Below are 18,451 nucleotides of genomic sequence, written 5' to 3'. Positions count from 1 at the left end.
TTTCTATGAGAAGAAAAGTTTCCTAGAACTCTTTCACTGTTACTCCCTCTGTCACTGTGTAGTCAAGGGCCATATGTCTCCCGTGGAAGCCTTCTTACCAGTCTCTTGGGGTAGACATTGAAAGATGATCAGTGCTTGGAATCATTTGGTCCCTAATATTTACTATTATTCAGTACAGGTTCTAGAACCACTTTCATCCACACAGGGGTGGAGTTGGTGGACAAAAAGCTGAGCTGGAAGACAATGTTTTATTTGTATTTTGTTTGCCTAGATGGTAAGACAAATGAACAAACAAGTCCCTCATCTTGCTGCACTGACCACAGGAAAGCAAAGGCAATGATCACTTAAGTGATCAGCAGGCAGGATGTCAGGTCATTATTGGGCAAAGAGTTCAGAGATAGAAGTTCATAGGTTAGTTGCCAGTGTCAGCTCCACCTTCAGTCACAATCCTTTGGAAAGGATGGAGACACATATTGTGCCTTCGAACTTTGGTAGACACTGCACCTCACACACCATTCAGTTCAATAGGGTACTCAAGGACTGAAGTGGCTGATGCCAACATGTCAGGTATTTGTAGGGTGTGTAGATCAACCGAGCCTGTGGCCCTGGAGGGACAATCACAGCAGTAGTGTGAGGAGTTCCTTTTGGCATGACAGAGGTCTGTATTTGTCTGATCAAAGGCATTATGGTAGGGTCAGCTGGAGACGAGTACTCAGGGTCACTGGTGAGAGAAAAGGTGCAGCCCCAGGTATGATCCTTGGAGCAGCTGGGCTGTTGCCACCAGAGAAAAGGCAAGGTTGGTGATTTCATGTTGGCACCTCTGCAGGTGTCATTCAGAATCAGAAGCTCATAACTGCTGTCTTTAGTTTTTCTTTGCTCTATTCTGAGCATCTTCTACAGTGATTAGTACATCTGAATCTTCATGTATATGCCCCCGATTCAGTTTGTTCTATTTGCTCCTCCTTCGCTTTATCTCTTACTGAGCCTTTGCCTCAGGCCATTGTCTTACATCCATTTTCTGTCTCAAGCTCTTTAGCTGTAAATCCTCTGGGGCCAAAGTTCCTACCAAGAAAATTAAAATCTAGATATTTAAATTTTTTGAAATTTTTTTTACACAAATAGAGCACAGCTTTTCATTTCTCTGGTTGTACATGATGCAGAGTCACTCCATTTGTTAAATCATACCATACAAAAGGTAGTAATGCCTTTCTCATTCCACCATCTCACCCCCACACACCCTCCCCTCAACCTGCTCTCCTCTGCTCAATCCAAAATTTCTCATTCTTTCCTTGACTCTCCCCCAGAATATTATGGACCTGATCCACTTATCAGAGAATATATTTGGAACTTATTTTGTTCCATGATAGCCTCAAACTCTGTCCATTTACCTGCCAATGCTATAATTTCATTCTTCTTTAAGGCTCAGTAATATTCCACTCTGCATATGTACCAGTTTGTTTATACATTCAGCTGTTGAAGGGCAACTAGGTTGTTTCCATGGATTACCTACTGTGAATTCAGCTGCTATGATCACTGATGTCACTGCATTACTATGGTGTGCTGGTTTTAAGTCTTTTGCGTATACACTTAGGAGTGGGAAAGCTGGGTCAAATGGTGGTTCCCTCAAAGTTTTCTAAGGAATCTCCAATCTGCTTTCCAAAGTGGTCACACCATTTTTTTAGTCGCAAAAATCTGAATATTCTTTTACAGACACATTTAGTTTCTCTCATAACTGAACAATAGTTCCCACATAATCAGGCAGTTTTGCACTCTTTTTCTTTTTTGTATGGCCATTTATTGTGTGTACCTGTCTTTAGGTACTCTGCTAATTTCTTCCTCTGTCAACTGCTGGAAGTGGCTGAAGATCCTGTAGAATTTGGACAGGCTGCTCAAGAGCTCCTTGTCCTTCACCAGCTGCATCAGGTTATCTGGGATTACCACTTCCCCTGACCATATTCCAGACTCCACAGATCACTTCACCCAATGCCATGACACCAGCACCAGACAGGAGGAAAGGGCAGGGGCAACCCGTGGGCACTGTCTGCTGAGGACTCAGTGTGCCTCTCTGCACTGGCCCCTGCTCTGAGCACAGGGCTGAGCCCCATGGAGGCTTGTCTATAAACTACAGTGAAAGTTGAGGAATGTGTATATATTACACTATAAGGAGATATAGTGACATACGCCACAGTGTTTCTGGTGGCCCAGCTGTATGGACAATCTTATCCCCAGATGTGTGCTAATAGAGAACTTGTGATAGGAGACAAAATCTGCTGTTTAGGGCAAGCCCCACAGAAGAATGCTAATGTAGACCATGGGAGTTTGGGAACAGTCATGTCACCTGCTGTAGAGAATTGCACACCTTTTGAATTACAGCTCATGGTGCAAAGCCTGTTGCTGGTAGGTACAAAACAACATCAGTCATCACTTGAACATGAGGCCATAACTGTGTGGTTTCCAGTCAGAAGGTCAAGGAGGCTCAGCATAGTGGATAATTTGCATCTGGGAAGGAGCAAGAGCAAGACTCCCTCCCAATACTCTGCATGGGCACATGGTAAAGGCCCCATATCTACAAGTTTCCAGTACCAGACACTCTCCCAGGAGTCCCATGTATGTCCCATGGGTGGAGATGAGGCTTTGGGTACAAGGTGAGTGTGACACTACTGCTACCTGATGGCTCCAGTCCAATAATGTCTAATAATAATACAGTGAAACCTAATTCTGCAATGTCTCCTAACCACATTAAAATTAAAAAGACATGCACAATTATTTTAATAATGTTATATAACTCACTATATCAAAGAAGTATCATTTCCACAAAGATTGGATGAACATTATTTATGATATAATTTACATTCTTTTTCTCATGTAGTTTCTTTGAAATATGTTACATGTTAATTTGGACAGTAAAATTTTCTCAGAAATGTCTGATTTGTTTTATATTTTCTCATTTACATTTGTTAAGGTAGATTTCCTTAACCAAATAACCAAAGCATGATTGGTAATTTTCTAACCACTGAGTTGTTAACAGAAATAACATTTACCCTTTGGTATTTACAACCACATAATGTAAATATGATTCATGAGTTTTAGAATAAATTCAACTTTGAAGGAAAATGATGTTTGTTTCAAAACTACAGTTTGACCAACTAACTTATGAAAGTCCATAATTTAAGTAATATACTAACACAACATTTCTAAATCTATAATCTATATAGTATAATTTCTTCTTTATAGATATACATGACAGTAGCATGGTTTTGGAGATATATATATATATATATATATATATATATATATATATATATGGAATATATTTTACCATTCTTGTGGTTATACATGATGCACAGTTACACTAACAGTTACACTAGTTGTATATTCATATATAAAGATAGAAGTTATATAAATAATCTAATTTGGGGGTATAAAAAAGCAGTCTTTTCACTGTTCACTGTTACAAGCTCCTGCTGTTGTTATGTTTGTGTTCATAGAAATGCAATGTTGATTTTAATTGACTTTTTTGATCATCATGCTTTTAGAGTAAAAAAATAAACTCTGTGTTTGCAATGTCAAAAACAGCATGAAGGTATTTTGGTACCAGGTCAAATTCAACAAAGAGTGACCTGAGAAGGAAATGATCCTGATGATGAGGTGGATCTTAATTCAATTGGTGTATCTCAGGTGGCTTCCTTCCCTAGACACACATATGTTTTTCCAAGCAGCTCGTGGACAAAATGCCCATGCTTTCATGAGGAGAGATTATTCATGTGGTCATGACAACATATTTCCACTCACAGAGGTGACCTGCCTATAGCCAGGTGGCAACAGCCGAACCCAACCCTGAGTTCTAATCTGAGGTTATTTCCTATGGAAAGCAGCCAGGTACCTCAGAGCAGATTGATGACACTAATCCTTTCATCATGGCAGACTGACATTAGTTCTCAGTGAAACGTGCATTTACCCTTGAGGGAGCTTGTTTTCCTTGCCTGCAGTGCTTCTGCCAAAACTGTTATCCATGGACTTCGTGAGTACCTTAACCACCATCGTGGTATTCAACATGGGGCTTCTGAGCACAATGCTTATGTCACAGCCAATAAAGGGGAGCAATCAAGCCATATTCCTGCCATTACTACTCTTACATTTACCCAACATCCTAAAACACCAGGTCTGACAAAAAGGTTGACTGGCTTTTGAGGAGTCAAAGATGAACTTTGGTGACTGGTTTCACCCATATCCAATACATGATGATGTTTGTGGCATAGGCAGGATTCCTGGAGCTGGGAATGAGGACCTGGGACTTGGAGTGACTCCACACACTAGTGACTCACTAGCACAATGTTTGCTTCCCACTTCAGTAATTCAACCCTATATTGGTCTAGTGCAGAGGACTTAGTTCCAAATGGAGGACACAAGAATGACTGCTGTGACCTGTGTCCAAGCCTCCCTTTTTCTACTCATGACGAGGAATCACTAGACCAAGTTGGGGCTATTGGGACATGATTGGTTTGATAATCAGGGGAATTAGGTTGCCACTGCTGACTCAAAATAAGGAGGCAATGCATGGAAAGAAGCATGTTCTCTATTCCTTCCTTAGACTGCAGTTAAGGTCAGAAAATCAACACAATCCACTTCAGCAAGACTATTGGTGCACCTATATTGTCTGCAGTGATGATTTGGGCCATTCCACCTGGCACTACGAGGTAGAGATCAACACTAGCCAAAGCACTTTTTGGTGGCCAAGGGACTTAGAAATGGGGAGTGAAGAAAGTATCAATGATGAACACAGGAAATAAAATTCTTCGGGAAAATATTTATTTTAATGTGAATGTATTTGAATATGATTTCCTTCCTCTGTCTGATCCTAGTGTCATGTAACATAAGTGTGTTAAAAATAGGCAACTTTAGCCGAGCATGGTGACACATGCCTGTAATTCCAGCTGCTCAGGAGACTGAGGCAAGAGAATCATGAGATCAAAGCCAGCATGAACAAAAGCAAGGCACAAAGCAATTCAGTGAGACCCCATTTTTAAATAAAATACAAGATAGTGCTGGGGACGTGGCTCAATGCTCTAGTGATCCTGGGTTCAATCCCTGGTACCAAAAAGAAAAAAAAAGTTAATTTATATTTCAATATTTAACTTACAGGATATCAAAATGGAGGGAAATTAACATACTTGAGGTCAAAAGTATATTTTATTATCTTATTGGGGAAAGATGAGCATTTTTTGTTTTGGCGGTTTGTTGGATAATTTTATCTTAGTGGATGTGGCCTGGATATCATATGGATATAGGAATGAGTTTCTGGTTATCCCAGGTGGTATATGGTGCCTTTTTTAGTTACAAGTTTTATAGCTTCAGTTTATTTCTCAAAAATGATTATATGTATATTTCTGGTAGTAGGAGGAATGCTTTCTGTTATACTAGCCATGGAGGATAAAAGTGAAGCCCTGCAATCCTGTGACTTATGCCTGCATACGTGTATTTGTTGAGCCACTACATAGAGAGGAGAGCTCAGGTTGTTCATATGTCCTTGGATTCTCCTCCAGCATGGTTCTGACACTTCAATTCTTTCATAATCCACAGTAACGAGAACATCTGACTCTGTTCACTTTACCTAATGTAAGGAATGAGTAGTACTAGATGGGGCATCTGGATATTTACCACAGAATTTAGCAGCATAGATCAGCTTTCTGAGTATAGAATGGTCTTCCTGGTCCATGATTAGTCAGATATGTTGCTGTTGTGATGAAAACCCAACAAGAACAATTTAGAGGAGGAATTTTTCCCCCCTCATGCTTTCAGAAGTGTCAGTCCATATAGGGCCATCTCCATTGCTCTGGGCCCAGATGACATGGAAAAGAAAAGCAACTTTAGTCATGACCATCAGAAAGCAGAGAGACCTCAGCTCACCAAGAACACAATATAAACCCCAATGTCCCATCCCCAGTGATAACCTCATTCAGCCATAGTCTACCTGCATATAGTTACCACCTATACCATTGGATTAACCATGGATTAATTTACACCTCACAACCTCTTCATTTTTCCTCTCAAGATTCTTGCATTGTCTCACACATGAGCTTTTGTGGGACATCTATATCCAAACCATAAGAGTCCGTGAATGCCCATGTGAGAGATCTCTCTTCATTGATTTCTGTCCTCAAATGCACATCACAGCGGGGCTCTCTGAGACCTCTCTCATTCATCTATAGATTTTTGGGGTAAGTGTGTGTTTGGTCACCATGCAAATTATGAATCCTCTGGGCATAATACTAATAGGAAGACACTCAAATCAACTGTAGGGACAAAAGAAGATTCTGAGGAGTTGGAGGTTCAGCATTCAACCTTCTTCAATCTTCTTTGGGAAAAGTATCACCCTTGACTTCCCTGAACAATGGTTGTAATCACTTTCCAGTTGGTGACACTTTTGCCACTCTTCCAATTCTTCTGAGCTGTTTTTTTGTTTTTGTTTTTGTTTTGTTTTGTTTTTAATCTGGGTCTAGTTTAGATGGTCTGTTACCCTTCCATGTTCCTGTCCATGGGCAGGATAGCTCCCTGCTGAGAGTCCACTGATGACAAGTGACTCAGCATAAGGTCACCATGGACCCTCACATTCCTCATAGTCCTCTCAGTACCTCCCAGATGGACTTTAGTTTCCTCTTTGGCATTTCATTTAATGTTCCTCTTGTTGTTGACATGCTTTTAAGCATTTCACATGTTATACACTGTTTACTTATTCAACATATTCATCACTTTTTCATTTACTTATTCATTGTTTACTTATACTTTTATGGATTTACTACCAATTTTAGCCTCAAACATTGTTTTTGACACATCTCGTTCTGCAATGTACCATTAATAGCCATGTTTATTTTAATCATCCATGTTTTATGTGGCATGTCTAAAAGCACCAGAATTCAGCCCTGATGGACAAAACAACTTTAAGTCCCTTATTGTCTGTGAAATTCATCAGTGTCATAGTTTCTAGGGCTGAGCTCTTAAAAATAATTTGTCAGGATTCCTCAAGCAGAGATGATCCTGCCTCTGAACCAAGGTGTATTCCAGGTTCAGGGCTATGAATTGAGGCTGGTGAGAGTCAGTGTCACTTTGAGTGTCTCCTCAAGGAGACAGTCCATACTCCATGCAGGGAGAAGCGAACAAGTGCCCCCTTTGCTCATGCAAGACCACATAGAAAATTATTCCTGAAGTAAGAATTTGGCTGGAGGTGGGAGGAAATTCCAGATAAGACTGTGCAGGCATGTTTGGAAGACCCGAGGATAGAGAAGCCTTCCCAGGGATGACTTCTGGACAGTGGTAAATAGTTCCCTGAGATTAGCAGGAGGCCCATGCAGTCATGCTGGGAGAAGAAAATAGATACTAGGAGCCCCATCTTCTCACACTGTGCTCCCTCATCTGAATCTCAGCGCATTCTCCGTAAGGAAATTCAACTAGCATGGTCTTCCGTGCTTACACATACAATCAGCCTCCTCCAGTGCATTTCCCAGGTGAGGTCCTCTCTGTGCCTTGGCTCTTGCCTGTGTCCTGGGGGTGACCCTGTGTTAGTCTGACCCTCAGAAATTGGTCACTGCAGCCCCAGATACAGTTTATATTCTCCTGATGCCCATTCAGGGACTGAAGTTGGACTCCTCCTTTTCGCCCCTAGGGCTGGCCTCACTCTTGAACTCTGCCTATGTAACCCCAGCTTCTCTCTTGGCTTCCTCTGAATGCCCTTCCACTGACACTTGCTGGTTAAGGATTAACAGACTAGCAGCCCCCCTCCAGAGGACCCCAAATCTTCTGTCACTGGAGAGCCTGTTGTTAGGATGCCCAGCCTCACTCTGTGCCAGTTGTGCCAAAACGTACCCTGTCCTATGTCTCAGATTGGTGGCATTCACAATGCATGGGAAGCCATGGCAGGTCAAGTTCCTGCTACCAGGGGATTTCTTTCTGTTAGAAGAAATTCAAGCCTATCTCCCCACAAGCAAGAGTTTAGAGAAATTTTGTCAAACCTTGTGCAGATGCTGGCTTCTTAGGTACTGAGAAACCAAAACTCATGTGTTCCATCTAATGTCACCCTAGATAATGACAGACTTCTGCCAATGTGCTGATTTCTACATGTGTTTTACCTTTCCTTAAGTTCCTTACTTATGCACTACCATCTCCCATTGTAATTGGTTTATTTTTTCCCCATCATACCACTTTGGTTACCTTTCATATCCTTTTATCTACATTTTACATTTATTTTCATAGTGGTTTCTACATGCTTTACACCAACTACTTTACATCAATACCAACATAGTTTGCAATGATGCTGCCTGAGTTCTATTACCATGTTCCCTCTCTTCCTACCCTCATCTATTCTTGCATATGATGCTGTTGTCACAAGTATGATGTGCATACTGACATTCTTGTGCTCATTTCCATTCTTGATTCAAACTATGAACGTTTTTCTCCTGTCTTTTAATTCATAGCGTAAAATGGTAATTATTTCAGATGTTTGTTAGAATGATGGAAAGCTAACACAACAAGAATGCAGAACCACAGTCTAATCCCTGCATCCCCCCTCCTGTAGCTGCCCCTGCAGCCTTCCACTGGATACCAGGCCTCCTCCCTGCAGAAGAGCTTCAACTCTTTTTGGTCCTCAGTTCCTGGTTGGTCTCTGCTGCCCCCTATTGAACTCTGTCAGGGAGCATTCTAAGCAGTTGGATGGAGAGTTTGAAGTTAAAGAATTGAAATTGCCCTAAACACCACCATTGGGTTCCAGGCTGACTTCATCCCAAGTATAAAATGCCTGGTTCTCTTAGGTCTCTGCCTTGTACTGGTCAAGTGCCCGGACACAGACTTTACACAAACATGCTCTGTGTCTTAACATGAGAAACCCTCCCTCTCTGTAACCCCACTAACTCATCAATACAAGAAACTAGAAGATCCTTGCCAGGATGGTAAGTCTGGTACCTGAGGGAGAGCTATGAAAGGGTCTACCCATATTGCCAAAGATCACCACAGGTGCCAGGGTTCTTAGGTTCTCCGAGGCCGCTCCAAGGGGACTTGGATCTAGAGAGCTAGACCTAACTGAGAATTGTGAGACTCAGAACCATTGTTATGCCCCCAGACAAATACTCAGTCATCCTCTGCCTCAGAATCCCCAATTCTCCACTCTGTAGTGGGACAATCACATGACATGAGAAGAACCATTGGGGATAAAATGCAGCAGGAAGCTGAAGACACCTGGGCCTAGGAAAGATGCATGTCCTATAGCCACAGGCAGAGTCTCTGAGGCCTGTGAGTAGAAATCAGGCAGCAGGAGGCTAGAGCAAGTCCTTCGGACAGGAAAGGAAGTAGAATGGCATACCTATCCCTTTTCCCCAGGAGAGACAAGCCAGGCTTCACTGAGAAAAGGGCCAGTTGGACCAAGAATCCTCTGTCACTGCCAGAATTCAGCTCTCAGTGTATGTCAGTCTGGAGCAGCGGAAGGTATGGGCATCTAGAGATGCACCTGCAACAGCTGGGGAGATCCCCTGCTAGTCCCCTGAGAATTTCACAGGATCAAGCCAGACATAGATTTCTGAATTTCTCAGTGTGGCCACCATGTGAGGATGTGGTCTATGGTGAGACGTTTGCTGCAGGTGCAGGAGCTTGAGGTGGGGAGGGGAGTTTTGGCTGGGTGATGGTATAGCTGGGGATGCTATGTTTAGGGACAGTCCCTTTTTTTCTCCCTGAGACCTAGGACAATCCCTGGGGTGAACCACAGCTTCTGGGTCCTGAGTAGTGAGACAGTCATGCCCATATGGGGGGTGCTGTGGAAGGTCTGTGCAGCCCAGACTCCTAGGATGAAACCTGCAACCAGTCCCCAGGATGTGAGGAGTCCAAGGCCAGAGGCAGGAGTGAGACATGCACCCTAACAGGAGAGAACCTGAACTGGCTCAGGGAACTCCCAAGGGTTGTCCCCTGAGCACTGCATGACATCTTTTACACCACCTTGTGCATCTACAAGGTCAGTGACATGTGGGGTTTATTAACATCACTCATGGCCCTCAGAAAAGGAGAAAACAACATTGTGCAATGGAAAGATCCAGCCTGGAGATCCCTGAAACCTGATCTGATGAGTTAAGCAAAATCATTCAGTCATGATCACCATCCTTCACTTTATCTCTTTCTTCCTTCTCTTCATGATCATCATTGATAATTGTGAAGGTTCTGAGATCTTACCATATTTTCAAACTAAAATGCTAGCCAGCCACAGTTTCACACACGCTGCAGAACACAAAAGACTCCTAGATCAGAGACAAAGAAGAGATTGTCACTCACAGCAATAGCAGGTGCCCAAACAGCAGCATTTTCTTGCACTGTTTCCACAAAGCCATGCAAAGAATGTCAGGTGGCATTTGTGCACATGAGTTGAGCACCCTAAACCTTTTATTTAGTACATCAAGACTAGCTGTTCTCTGCTCCAAAGGGAAACACTATCTCTACCTTCCAACTTTGCTCACTCTACAAATATCCTTGGTAATACAATCCAGAATAAAGGTGTTCAACACTATGGCTCAAGAGAAATGAAGAAATGCAGGGCCCCTTTAACATTTTTTCCTGACAACCATGATCTGTACCAACAATGGGAAATCCCATTTCCATTACCACATGCCATGGATATGGCTAGACTGATTTTCACCAAACATAGCAGGTATTTTGTTTAGTTTATAACTCAAAACACAGACCAAGCAACTTCTCAAAGAAGTCTTTCAGAAAATTTACCTTGGTTGGTCCTAGGAGGCCCATTTAATAATTGCTAAAACAAAACAAGACAAATTCACACAGGGCTGCAGTTCTGAACTTCAAGGGATGCATTTAAGATCTTATGGTATAACAAGGTAATTATGGTTGACAACAATTCATTGTATACTTCAGCGTAGCTAATAGAGAGGATTTTGAAAGTTCCTCACACAAGAAATGATAAATGTTTGAGACAATGCATTTTCCAATGACCCTGATCCAGTCATTTTAAATATATGTATAAATATGAATACACATACATAAATATCACACTGTAACCCATAAATGTGTACAAATATTATGTATATATTAACATTAAATGTTTTTCAATGAATTTCCTGGCAGAAAAAGCAAGAGGAGAACAAAAGAACAGATCCACACTGCAGTCCTAAGAGCATCAGAGCAGGGAGATTTCTCATCAGGATCTAAAGTCCAAAGTCCTAAGGAACTCAGACATCTGTATACCAGTCTTCAGGGCATCAGAATGCAGAGAGAGGTGAAGGAGCCCAAATGGCACAAGTGCACAAGTAAGGCAGAAGAAAGCTCTATTCAATCATGTTCAGGTTGGGCTCATGTTTAACTGAGCAGCTATCATAGGCCTGACTCTGAGATTTGAGTTTTCCATGCACTGTGCAGCCTGACACCATCTGGAGAACAGTGTCATCATCAATAAAGAATGTCCCGGTGCCATTCAAACACCAGGCTTCAAAATACAACTCTAGGCTGGTTGCCTCTTGGCCCTGTGGCATCACAAAAGTAGGGAAACTGCCTGAGCATCAACTTCTTAATCTTCAAATAGGGGAGGGTTAAAGTGTGTAAAGCACTCTGCCAGTGCTAATGCATCACTATTACCATTAAATTATGAATAATATACCTTTCCCTCAATGCACCCCAACTCTAAGCCTGTGCCCATCCCCCTCCTCATCCTCCATCAGTGCCTAATAGAACTCAAACTTTGGCTCAGCAGGGAGCCAGGCACAAGTCTTCCAGGTGGACCAAGGACTAGAAATGCAAGGAACAAGATCATTCCTAATTTCTAGCTCATCCTGCACCCAACTTCCTGAACAAACTTGGACCCTACATTCATCTTCTCTGGGTCTTAGTTTTCTCATCTGTAAAACAGGGACACTTGCCCTAAGTGTAAAGGTAAAATTTCTAAGCTGATTCTAAGCTGCAAAAGTCCGAGTTAAAGTGTAAAAGACCGGGCATTGTAAAGTTTCTAAATTGCAAGGCCTGGGCTAAAAAGTAAAAGACCAGGTATTGTTAAAATTCCTCTTCGACCCCTGGAACCTGTAATCTCTGCAGCTGTTAGGACAATACTGGAACTGCCCAGCAAATATTTCCATTGATTCCCTGGTTGTTTAATAGCTAAGGGCTCCAAGTAGCTCGGCATGTAAGCATCCAGGCCACAAAACCAATCAGTTTAAATGTGTACCCCGCTTAGGAGTGACAAATCACCCCTGCCCAGACTGTTCCCGCCAATGAATGTACTAATCATGTCTCAGAGTTGTTGTTCAATTTTCTCGTGCCTCATGATGATTTGTTCTGATGTATGCAAAGCCCCCCGCCCTCTCCAAAAAGTGTACTTAAGCTCTGCTTGACCTCTGCTCTGGGCTCTAGGCTGCTCTATCTTCCTGAGTGAGCCTGGAACCTCAGCATGCTGAATTAATAAATCCCCTATGCCAATTGCATGAAGTCAGTCTCTTGTGGTCTCTTTTTCCAACGCTCCGCCGGACCCTTACATAAGGATACCCCAAGAGTTGTTCTGAATCCCAAAGTGAGACAGCAAACAAGGAAACCAGTGTTCATCAGACACCTGCTGATCTCACTAACGCTCATAACCTCCCATTTTACAGACAAGAAAACTGGAGCCCAAAAGTGACCTATGCCTGAAAGGACTCAACATCTTGATCTCACCACCACTGCTTGTCTTTGGGGGGGAGTACAGAATCATGCCCTGCAGGGAGAATCCTTTCCTGATTCAAGAGAGAGCCAGACAGGAGCAGGCCAGGCTTTGCCAACCCATCCAAGGTAGGGTTGGTCTAAACTGGCCAGCGTGCAATGTGTAGGAGCCTAGCCTGGGGCCACAGCCTTGTCCCCTCCTCCTGACAACAAGTCTTCTAGGGCTCCTGTTCCAATGAGCACTCAGCCAATTTCCACATCCTCTCTATGCCCCTGGGTGACAGTCCATACACCCATGATGCCCTTGGGGGAACTAAGGAAAGATGCAAAAGGTGGTTCAGGAGGGCCCCACCCAGGGCTCCAGGGATGGGGCCAGACAGGTGGCTGCCCTGAGGAGCAGTTGGGCCCTGGATCCTTATCATAGAGGGCAGATGACAGATGTCTCTCTGCAGGAGACCCCCAGGGGTAACAGCCATGGACCCTGGATCAGGCCAGCTGAGGACAGGGACCAGAACCAGTCCAGGGTAAGGAGAGGACCAAGAGCCTCATGGACCTGTATATACTGTAGCAGCCACTGCCATCAGGAGGATCAGGACTATCCCCCTCTATGGATAGACCCCATGCAACAAGGACCTCTGACTCTGAGAGCAGACGAGGCTCAGGGTAGGCCACCAGGTACTGGACCCTCCTGCTGCTGCTGGACCTGGCAGTAGATGCCCGTGATAGAGGCCCCAACAGCAGCAACTGGGAGCAGGCCTTGAGCCCAGTAGCCTGACCACGAAGCAGTCTGTTAGACCTGCAGAGCCCTTGGAGCAGGTAAGGAGTCTTGGGGAAACATGGGAGTCTCAGTTGAAGCTGGGAATGGGTGGTAGAGGAGGAGGGCAGCAGATGTAGCAAAAGGGGTGAGAAAGGATCAGCCTGAGACAAAGTGCTGATTTTTGTCCATTGTGGGTTTGTTTGAATTAATTTTCAAAATTCTATTGAAGTATTATTTATCTTGGTTCCTAAGTCTTTTTGTACTAAGGATCATGCCTCCCTCACTCCCCATAGTCCATTATTAGTATCTCCCATTTGCACAGGGTTCAGCCTTTCCAGTCTTCCTTCTCTCTGCTTCCTCTTGGCTGTGCTCTGCACCCTTATGGTTTGGCTGAACCACTGAAGGTGGGAAGCAGGGATCCAGTCATCAGACCCTCAGCCAATGATCCTCAACCAGGGCTGAATCCTGGGGTTGCCTCCTCCCCAGAGCTGTAGATGCATGACCATGTCTTGTATTTTGTGACAAAAGGGAGGTCCTGGGGAGTGAACCCAGTGATTGGCCCATGATAAGCCCCTCTACCACTGAGCTACATCCCCAGCTCTTTCCGATGATGGTCTAAGAGAAGGGGTTTTCTGAAAAGCCCTCCCCCTCAGAATGACGTGATGGTTTGGCTTGGTCTCCCCAAAGGATGTGCCCTCACTGCCTTGTTCATAAACATTTCCTGGGGACCAGACCTGGATACAACAGAGAAAGATGGCCTGTGCCAAGGGATCTGTCTAGTCATGGGGGACAGACTCGTGGTCCTTGCTAGGAGCCATAGAGTTAGAGAAGAGGTGCTCTCTCTGAGGGTTGATGCCAAAGCTGGTCTCACAGATGAATGGATGCTGTCTAGTGACGAGGTAGCCCAGAAGAGTCACTAGAGCTTCATAGAGAGTGTAGGGGGTGGGCACCAAGGGAAGCCAGGAGCTGCTGGGCTGAAGCAGGTGGGACCCCTAGGTCTGGTACTCCAGGCTAGGTTCTGCTGTCTGGCTGCAGGCTTTGGGGAATTTTAAGTCAGAGTCAAACTTGTGCTTTGGAAAAACTGGCTCAGGATTGGAGTGTGTTGTGAGGCCAGAATTGAGTCCAGGGACAGAGACAGAAGACAGAGATGGGGCAGCAGTGGGGGATCTGAGAGTTGGTGAACTGGGACCACAGACTGCTCCTGGGCATGGGGAGAATGCACTGGTCCATATGCCATAATTGCTATGAAATTGATGAATGAATTTAGAGCAATGATACCTGGGAGGAATGGGCACTTTCATGGACTGTTTATAAGGGTTTCAATGTACAACAAATTCAGATCCAACATGGCAGCGGGCACGGAGGTATCAAGTCTCTGACCTCTTCAGCTGCAGGGGCATAGGGAGTCTTAAACCGTCTAAATGCTGTTTGCTCAGGATCACTAGGCATTGCGAGCTAACGTGGATCTGGGGCGAATAGTCTGCTCCTCTCAGAACACACACCGTGCCCGGAGCGGCCGAATTCAGGCTCCCGTTCCCCTGCGTCTCACAGACAAACCACTGTGACTCAGTGTTAAATGATCCCACTGAAGCAGCTTGTCAGTCCTGGTCCCGCCTGATCCTGTGGAGGTTAATACAAACCGAGCCTTCATATGCAGTGGCCACAGGATTGAGACTGGGCTTGGGAGAGCTGGTCAGGACCCACCCGTTGCTTCGGTCACGCAGCAAAGGGAACGAACTGTCGCCATTCGCATGGGATACCACCATGGCACAGAACTGATGTCACCAGAATGCGGCGGAGGAGATAACCTCATTGAAACCAGAGGCGGCAGGTGTGTAACCCCCTAGCCCTCCCTCTCCACACAGCAGGGAAACCTCAAGGGCTCCTCCCAGCTCTCCCATGAGCGCGATAGTCAGACCGAGGGAATCAGGAGTGGCAAGGGACCGCGGCTCGGGACCCTGGCTACCGCTCCCACCAGCGCAGACAACTGAGGTCTCATGCACCAGCTCCCGGGGGCGTGGCTACCGGGGGGCAAGCAAAATACACTGAGGGCTCTCAGCCCCAAGCTCCACAACCTTAGGGTCTGAGGGACTGGCAAGCAGGGAGAGTGTGCCCAGTTGTTCAAGAAAATAAGGCTCCCGGGAGCAGCAGACCTGGCACATTGCCAGTATTGTGGTGAGCCTCACCTGTGAGCGGGGCCTGGCTGGAGGAAAAGTGGAGAAGTGACTAGACACAAGAAAAGGCCCCAGGCACTCAGGATTGGAGACCCGCCCAGTTGGGGAGGAGGAGCTGCTGCACAGTGATTGGTCCCCACAAATTGAGAGGAGAAGCTTGGCCCAGTGGGCACAGCTCCACCTACTGGAAGAGAAGTTAATTGAACTCTAAGACTGCATTTTTAAATTTTTTTTAATTTTAGTTTTTTAAAAATTTTTAATTTTTTTAAAATTATTTTTATTTTTTATTATTTTTTAAAATTTTTTCTTTTTTTCTTTTCTATTTTTTTTTGTTTTTTCTTTTCATTTCTTTTCAATTTCCTTATTCCCCTTTCCTTGAATTCAACCTGTTTGCTCTCATTCTCTTTAGTGACTTCTTCCCTTCCCTTCTAATACCTTTCCTCCCAAGCAACACGACGCTGTTTATGTGTAATTTACTAAATATGTATAGGTCAATGTTCCGAGACATTATATAGTGCTACCAAGTCCCTAGCTTCCCCCAAATACTCCAGACCATTCTCCTGTTAATATCCCTCACCAATAGAGCAACCTTCCAAGGTTGCAAAGAGATACCAACCTCAATACCATCACATCATTCGACCTAATTATGAGTCCCAAGACCAAACTACAGACTGCTATATGCCATCAGAATCCGTACACAGTTTAGGAAATGAATGAATCTGCACTAAAGGGCAACAAAACTCATCATCTCTAGTCATAGTTTCCCATCACAAAAGAGAGACCCCAGAGACACACAAAACCAAATAAATTTATAGGAGTAAACAGTAACTCAGCAGTCAAACAGAACAAGAAGTAACATGAGCAGCATGAAAAAGCAAGGAAGAAAAGGAGTACAAACAATGCAGGACAGCCTAAATATTCAGGAGGACCTAGAGGCATCAGAAAAATGGTCAAATAAAGAACTCAAGGAATACCTTAGACAGATGGAATGGAACCTTAAAGAGGATATGAGACAGCAAATTCAAACAATGAAAGAACACATTGAAAATGAATTACACAAGCAAATAAAATAAGCAAATAAGCATCTTTATCAGGAGATAGAGATTATACAAAAAAATCAAATAATAATTCTAGAAATGAAGGAAACTATTAACCAAATAAAAAACTCAAATGAGAGTATCACTAACAGAGTGGAGACAAGTAGAAGCCAGAACGTCAGATAATGAAGACAAAATATATCATCTGGAAAAGAGTCTAGCCAACTCAGGAAGGCTGGTAAAAAATCACGAGAAAAACATCCAAGAGATATGGGATAACATAAAAAAAACAAACTTAAGAGTCATCGGGGGCTGGGGATGTGGCTCAAGTGGTAGCGCGCTCACTTGCCAGGCGAGCAGCCCGGGTTCGATCCTCAGCACCACATACCAACGAAGATGTTGTGTCCGCCAAGAACTAAAAAATAAATATTAAAAATTCTCTCTCTCTCTCTTTCTCCTCTCTCTCTCTTTAAAAAAAAAAGAGTCATCAGGATAGAGGAAGGTATAGAGGTTCAAACCAAGGGAATGAACACCCTGTTGAATGAAATAATTATAGAAAACTTTCCAGATATAAAAAAGGAAATGGATGTACAAATTGTAGATGCATACAGGACATCAAGCATACAAAATCACAGTAGACCAACGCCAAGACACATTGTTATGAAGATATCCAATATACAAAACAAAGAGAAAATATTAAAAGCTACAAGAGAAAGGAGGCAGATTACATTCAGGGGCAAACCAATAAGGTTAACAACGGATTTTTCATCACAGATGCTGAAAGCGAGAAGATACTGGTACAACGTATTTCAAACTCTGAAAGACAATGGATGCCAACCAAGAATTTTGTAACCAGCAAAATTAAGCTTCAGGTACGACAATGAAATAAAAATCTTTCATGATAAACAAAATTAAAAGAATTTGCAGCCAGAAAACCAGCATTGCAAAGCATATTGAGCAAAACACTACACAAGGAAGAAATGAAAAACAATAACCAACACCAACAGTGGGAAGTACCTCAGTAAAGCCAGAGAGTGGGGGGAAAGCTAATCATGGAGAAACAAACCAAATTAAAAAAAAAAAGATAAATAATCAAACATGGCTAGAAGTACAAACCATATATCAATAGTAACTCTAAATGCAAATGGCTTATACTCACCAATAAAGCGACATAGGCTGGTAACATGGATTAAAAAAACAAATCCAACAATATGCTGCCTCCAGGAGACATATTTGATTGGAAAAGACATACACAGGCTGAAGTTGAAAGGTTGGGAAAAAACATACCATGCACACGGTCCTCATAAGCAAGCAGGGGTGGCCATCCTCATATTGAATAAAATCGACTTCAAGACTGAGTTAATCAAAAGGGATAAGGAAGGACATTATACACTGTTAAAAGGAACCATTCACCAACAAGACATAACAATTATCAATATTTGTGCACCAAATAAGGGTGCTGCGACATTCATAAAACAAATTCTCCTCAAGTTCAAGAGTCAAATAGACCACAACACAATAATTATGGGTGACTTCAACATACCTCTCTCACCATTGGACAGATCCTCCAAACAAAAGTTGAATAAAGAAACTATAGAACTCAATATCACAATCAATAACCTAGACTTAACTTACATATATAGAATATATCAACCATCATCAAGTGGTTATACTTTTTTTCTCAGCAGCACATGGATCCTTCTCCAAAATAAACCATATATTATGCCATAGGGCAACCCTCAGTAAATATAAAGGGGTGGAGGTTATACCATGCAGTTTATCTGATCATAATGGAATGAAACTGGAAATCAATG

General features: G+C 43.3%; 1 pseudogene across 1 annotated transcript; it reads right to left on the bottom strand.

The window, feature by feature from the left end:
* Positions 1–412: 412 nt before the first annotated feature.
* LOC308643367 (KH domain-containing RNA-binding protein QKI-like) lies at positions 413–1,920 on the bottom strand (annotated as a pseudogene). The gene is made up of 3 exons: positions 1,808–1,920; positions 1,507–1,586; positions 413–1,081 (listed from the first exon to the last, which is right to left on the bottom strand). The product of its transcript is annotated as a KH domain-containing RNA-binding protein QKI-like (transcript).
* Positions 1,921–18,451: the final 16,531 nt, after the last annotated feature.

The sequence above is a fragment of the Spermophilus citellus genome (assembly GCF_964194105.1).
Source record: "Spermophilus citellus genome assembly, chromosome: 3".
Classification (NCBI taxonomy): Eukaryota; Metazoa; Chordata; class Mammalia; order Rodentia; family Sciuridae; genus Spermophilus; species Spermophilus citellus.
The sequence above is the reverse complement of the archived record's forward strand: the minus strand, read 5'-3'. Positions and strand labels throughout refer to the sequence as shown.